Source organism: Alosa pseudoharengus, unplaced genomic scaffold (genome assembly GCF_046254945.1).
Source record: "Alosa pseudoharengus isolate Yale_2024_CS ecotype anadromous, Long Island Sound unplaced genomic scaffold, YU_APseudo_1.1 YU_APseudo_1.1_scf_5, whole genome shotgun sequence".
Classification (NCBI taxonomy): domain Eukaryota; kingdom Metazoa; phylum Chordata; class Actinopteri; order Clupeiformes; family Clupeidae; genus Alosa; species Alosa pseudoharengus.
In genome coordinates, this window is record NW_027468837.1 from 4,111,225 (window position 1) to 4,118,060 (window position 6,836).

Genomic DNA, 6,836 nt, shown 5'->3' on the forward strand with positions numbered 1-6,836 from the left:
AGTCATGCCGATTCCACAGTCCTGTGGGTGGGTGACGGATCAAAAAAAAAAACAATGGTTCCGTGTAGTGCTGCATGGTGATACTACAAAAGTGTCACTATACCCTGAAATTAAAAATGTCACAATACCTAATTTTATTAGTATATCGATACTTTTAAAAATGACCGTGTTCTTTTGAAATAACATGCATGTGTGCAAGGAATGCTTCTAGTGCCTCCTCCTCCTCCCCTCCCCAAAAGTCCTTTTAGGCAAGTCCCTTGCCCAAGTTTAGGCAAGCACTCGGCGGCCATATTGTAACAAATCGCGACACCAACCTCTCTGCAGTTGCGAGATCACAACACATGATTGGCACGATGTATTCACAGCATACCACATGATTGGCACGATGTATTCACAGCATACCACATGATTGGCATGATGTATGAACAACATACTGCATGATTGGCACAATGTATTCACAGCATACCACATGATTGGCATGATGTATGAACAACATACTGCATGATTGGCACAATGTATTCACATGTCAACTTTTGGCGGCGGAAGGGGTGGAATATGTGTAGACGACTGCCATGTTTGCATTGTGAACTAACCCCATATCTATGGGAGATTCTTTGAGTGCTGTGGCTCCTCATTAGAATGTCTCGTGCCATAAACAGCAATGCATGGCTGCTAGTTTAAGTGATGCTATGGTAACACATAATAATAGGCTTATATCAAGTTGATTCTCACTTGCATCTCTCAAGTTTGTGTTGCTAACTTACCTAGGCTATGCAACGCCCTCCTGACAGGTCTCCCAGCCTGCACAGTGAAACCCCTTCAGATGATACAGAACGCGGCGGCGCGCTTGGTCTACAACCAACCCAAAAGGGCACATGTTACCCCACTGCTCATCCAGCTACACTAGCTACCTATGACGGCCCGCATCACATTCAAGGCTCTAACACTTGCCTACAAAGTAATCTCCGGTTCTGCTCCCACCTACTTGAATGCCCTCATACAGACATACGCTACCTCCAGACCGTTGTGCTCCTCAGACGAACGACGTCTAGCTCTACCACCGGTATGCTCAGGACAATCCAAACTTTTCTTATCCGTTGTTGCTCGTTGGTGGAACCTACAATGGCAGGGACATCCCTCTCTATTTTCAAAAAACTGAAGACCCAGCTCTTTAGAGAACATCTCCTCTCATAGCACCACTTACAACAAGTCTTGCTGATCCTAGCACTTACCACCCGTCTTGAACTGACACTCAACTGTTTAAAATACAGCACTCACTGATGCACTTATTCTTACTGTACCGTTTTTAAATTGTCCTAAAATTGTTGAGAGAATTGCTTTAAAACTTAAACTGTTTACCATGTTGTTAGTCGCTTTGGTTAAAAATGCATCAGCCAAATGTAATGTAATGTAAAATGTAATGTAATTTAGGTAATTTAGGCCTACTATTGGGTTTAATGTCATTTAGAAATAGGCTACGCAACCTTGGCAAACTTTTACATCTGGAGAGAGCTCCTTGCTAACTATCTCACTAGCCCAGGTCATGTCTGTCATTCGTGTAATGCTCACTAAAATCATTAATGAACATTGCAAGACACAGATTTTCTTCGACTTCTTAGTTTTTTGAACATTTATTTTATCTAATGACATAGAAAACATAATGAATTGCATCCACATATCCCTGCACTATGCACAGGGATATGTGGACTACAGCTATTATGCACTAGCCTAAAACCATGAGACTGAAGGCTAATTACTCTCACATATTTCTTAAAGTGACAGGCACTCAATTACTCCTACACACCACCAGTGTGCACTCAATTAGCCCTACACACACATTAAAGATATGCCTGTGAGATAGTTTAAAAATCAATAGGATGTATTCAAATTACAAAATATTTTAGCTACTAGTTAATTATGCAATAGTATACAATATTAATAAAATACACTTTATATGAATTCCAAAATATATGAAATAGAAACATATTAGCCTAGAAATCTAGACGCACCCTAGCGGCAAATTTAATTTGCTGCCAGGGCTAGTCTAGCAACTCTCCGTTGGCTTGCGAGCTGGAAAAATGTAACTTTGATAGAGCCAATCACATTGTGTATAGAGTCGTTAAGCGGGCTTAACATAATGATTGATGGCAGAGTTGAAACGGTTCAGCTTAAATTCCCTGCTACTTAAAAACAAAGAAGATGGATGTTGCTGTTGGCGAACAGCGTGACACAAGTTAAGCTTTTTTTAAGTTGGCAAAAGTTTGAACTAGCCAACTACTCCGCTGGAGGGAAAGCGCATGGGACTCACTATTCTATTGCGTGCAGAGGGAATTTGAAAGACAACCGATTATCCCGCCCCTCAGACTGAGCACTGCAAACGATGAGTCCCCAGACCCTACATTTTAATGTGGGTCTGGCTCGTCAGGCTAGAAACATATGACATACGCCATCATTTCTTACACAACGGTAATGTGTTTCTTTTTAATAAACTGCCTGTACACTTACAAAGTTCTCAATGCTTCAGTTTACATGTAGAGACCCTCATTATGCTACTGTGTAAGTGTGGTGCTATTTTGAGCCTTGTTAGTGGTATAGAAATAGTGATTTCTTTTCACTGTACGTCTGCCCTGAAGGCTAGCGTTAAACGCTAATAAGCGGTTTGCAATAAAACTGGTCACATTCGACTAGCATGAAAACAAATCCCAGCGAACGGTGAACTCAGTACACGTGTTATTAACCCCTAGGTTCATTTTGCGCCGGAATTGTCCTTTAAGGTAAAATCTGAATGTTGAATTTGGACGTCTCTTGTTGGTATATGTGCTTCATGCCATAGATATTAGAAAGCTAGATAGCGCCAGAGAATAAGGGGAGAACCGCCAGTCTCGGGAAACTTCCGGTTTCGAAATGGTTGCAGTTCCTCATCTGGTTCCACGTGAGGGCACTCACGAATAAGTGCAGAATCAATGGAGGTCTATGGAGCTGTACCCCTCAAAATCCACTTTTCTCAGGATATATATCTTTTTTTAGGGGGATATATCGGGATATAATTTTTTTATATATATAGAAATTTGAATGTTGCATTCGAAAGAGGGGGCAGAGAAAATACACACAGCTGAGTATTATATTTTTTGAGTCACTTATTTGTTCTAAAAAGCCTGTCAAATACGTCAATGACGTCATTCATTAGCAGAAAGCTAGTGTGTTGTGGGCAACAACGACCCAACCTGTAAGAAATCAAAAGAACGTAAGTACTCGTTCATTCAACTTTTGACCTATAATCCATATTGTGCCTGCAGAAACCACAATCAAATCTTCGATTTTTCAACAACCAGGTGAAAGAGACAAATTTAGCCGTCTAGCTCCCTAGACCCCCATTGTTTTTGCACTTATTCATGATTGCCCCTAGCGGAACTGCAACAGATTGCAGGTACAATGGAGTTAATAGGGAGTGATCCGGCTCTCCGTAAACGGGCTCTGATACAGCATTGTCCGTCGAGTTCTATTAGATATATAGATAGATAGATAGATAGATACTTTATTGATCCCCAAGGGGAAATTCAAGGTCTCAGTAGCATACAGACATCACACACACAACATGCACTTACAGCAGAAAGAGTAAATATAAGTATATACATATAACAAAAAACTCCACTGTAGAATAGAGACAGTAGAAGATAAGAAAACAAAAAAACAAAATACTAAATATACTATATAAATTACATTTTAAAAAATCCACAGTGTGCTTAAGGATGATCAAGCATGAGACGCTTGCAGTGACAGGGCCGGGACTGGGCCTGTAATTCTGTGTGCATGGTAAGGTGCTCTAAGAGAGTGAGTGTCATGGTGAAGGTGGAAAAAGTAGTCCAACAATGCAAGAATAAGGTCTAGAGACCAGCATAAATAAATATGGACAAATAAGAGAGTAATGTATAATGTAGACAAGGTAATTTAAAAACTATATCAGTGCAAGAATAGGTTGAGGTAATAGGGTTACAGCCATTAAGTATTGTAGCAGAAGCCATTGGTCATGTGTGCTAATATAGCATGAAAAACAGTGTAGCAGTAAAACAGTAGTAAAACATTAGGCTGTGGACAGTAGTAAAACAGTAGTGGACAGTCAGTACTCAAACATGGAGAGGGTGGAGAGGCAGACAGACTATGCAGAGAAGTCTATCTCTCCTCTTCCCTTTAGTGAAGCATTGAACAGTTCAATGGCCCTGAGGACAAATGACTTCCTCAGCCTGTCAGTTGTGCATGGCAGTGAGCGAAGTCTCCAGCTGATCAAGCTCTTTTGCTTTATAATAGTGCTGTGGAGTAGATGACATTCATTGTCCAAGATGTTGATCAGTTTGCTCAGGGTCCTTTTATCTGATATTGAAGTGATGCACTCCAGTTCGGCTCCCACCAGGTTTCCTTACTAGCCTGTCTAGTCGCCCAGCATCCTTCTTCTTTGTGCTTCCTCCCCAGCATATACCACAGCATAGAAGAGGACGCTGGCAACAAGAGACTGGTAAAACATCCTGAGGAGCTTACTGCCGACATTGAAGGACCGCAGCCTCCTCAGCAGGGCTCCAGAGTGCGACCAATTTGGTCGCATATGCGACCTAATTTTTCAAAAGTGCGACAAAAAAAAATCGGAGGTCGCACCGGTGCGAACCACCGCTATGGTTGATGCTAGAATGGATCAGCCGGACGGACAGGGGGCGGTCGTTCCGAACGTTCGATGCAGATGCCGATTGTTGCGTTTTATATGGCTCTGGTTGCGTTGTTAAGCAACCGATGACGCTCCAGCTTCGCTCCAGCTTCCAGCGCGGCAAATCAGCAAAATGACAACTTTTGAAATTCTCTCCGACTTAAATACTTTCGTACAGGGAGTGGAGGACGAGTCGAGATCAAAGTTCAAAACCTTTTCTGTTGACTGTAACTTCAATAACAAAGGTAAAGGTACATAGTTTGTTAGAGACGATGTAGGCTACAAGTAGGCCTACATGTTTTTAATAACACCGCCGGTGCTTGTCAACACAGAATGTGCACCTTCGCACATCAGCCGTGTATACTGGGAGTGGACAGGGGGGTCGGGTATGCCAGCCATTCCTTACACCGGACTCCCATTCATGTTTGTTGGGTCGAAAAGGCTGGTCTAAAATGTGCTATATAAATAAACTGCCCTGACTTGCTCCTGTAACTGTTATCAAATCAAGTATACTTTTCTAATGTAGACTAAACCAACTGAAGTCACATAGCCTACGATAATTTGTATATTGGCGGACGAAATGCACGTAGCCTATGATAGGCTACGTTTTGAGCTCCAACTCAAACAAAACAATTTCACCTAATCAAACCATATATTTTCTGAAAGCTTCTGAAGGTTCATGCCCTCTCAATAATTAAATGCGTGTAGTTGTACGACAACAGTTTTCCTTAATATATCGTGGTAGCCAACTAACGTTAGTCCTTATTATAAATATTAGCCTGTGGAGTCGCTAACTTTAGTTGTCGTTTTGTTTTGGCTGGTGATGCAAGCGATAGGGCCTTGTGTTGGTGCATACGATTCATTAACACCTCTTCAGGAGAGTCTCTTATCTCTTATCTTCTGGGGTTTCATAGTTAAACAAAAGTATTATATTATATATAATATTAATATAAATCATAGCAAACTGACACCAATTCTACACTGCTCGGATGACATCGACGCAGGAAAATAACAGTAAAACTAGGCTTATTTAAACGCAATGACGCAGATTTATTTTAGGCTATAATATTGTCTGAATTTTTCACACTGTCGGTCTGTTTTTCTCATAGGTTTTTCTCTGGTGCGAAAGCAACGCTTTTACCGCGCCATTAGAATGTTAACTGAGGTGCAACGCAACAATCGGCATCTGCATCGAACGTTCGGAACGACCGCCCCCTGTCCGTCCGGCTGATCCATTCTAGCATCAACCATCAGCTATTCGAGAGAGGAAAAAGTGTCCGCATCGAAACTCTACCTTTGGTTCAATAACAGACACATATTTGGCCGATATCGTGATTTAAACAAATCACAGATAGTGAAGGGCGGGACCTCCCCTCTGATTGGCCGTGGCCCAGTGCCTGTGTGTAAATTTGAAAATGCGTGTGCTGCAGAGAGAGAGCGAGAGCGAGTGAGAGAGAGGTCAGAGACCCATCAGATTAACAGTGGATGTAGTTGCATTACAGTGTGGTCACATAGGCCGAGATAAATGTCCCCTCTCCCCACTGCCTTTCGGCGGCTGGCAGCAGCAAACCGATCAGATGAGCCCGAGATGATGATCAAGTTTATCGTTGCCTACGATAGGCCTAATGAAACTTCCCTTCACCAAGTTCAGTCCGAAATAATTATTCACCAGAAAAAGAGTTTGAACGTAAACCCGACGTACAGGAATGCCACTTGCGCCAAATTTATAGGAGTAATTGCAGATGAAAAACTGCGTCTTAAAATTGCGAACAATGCATACAAGGCCTTCCCGAACGACAGAGATACAGATATCGCCGAAAAGGAGTGCGTCATTGACCGCAGTTACATGCAGGGAGTAACCCGGTTTTCAACAGCAATATTCGTTTTGCTCCCCACACAGCAGTAGACTCCTAGGCGGATCCGCCTTCAAGTCGCCAAACCCGCGTGACTGTCGCATTCGTTTTGGTGCCGCACAGAGGATCAGCTCCGCCTCCAGGCGGCCCCGTAAATTCCCGTATCAGTTGAAGCCTCAAGCCCAAGCCAATTGGACTGGCAAAGTAAGTAATAATCTCTTAACTTTGAAATAACTAAATCATAATATTAATATTAGAGATATGGTTAACATTCTTAGTACAGTAAATTG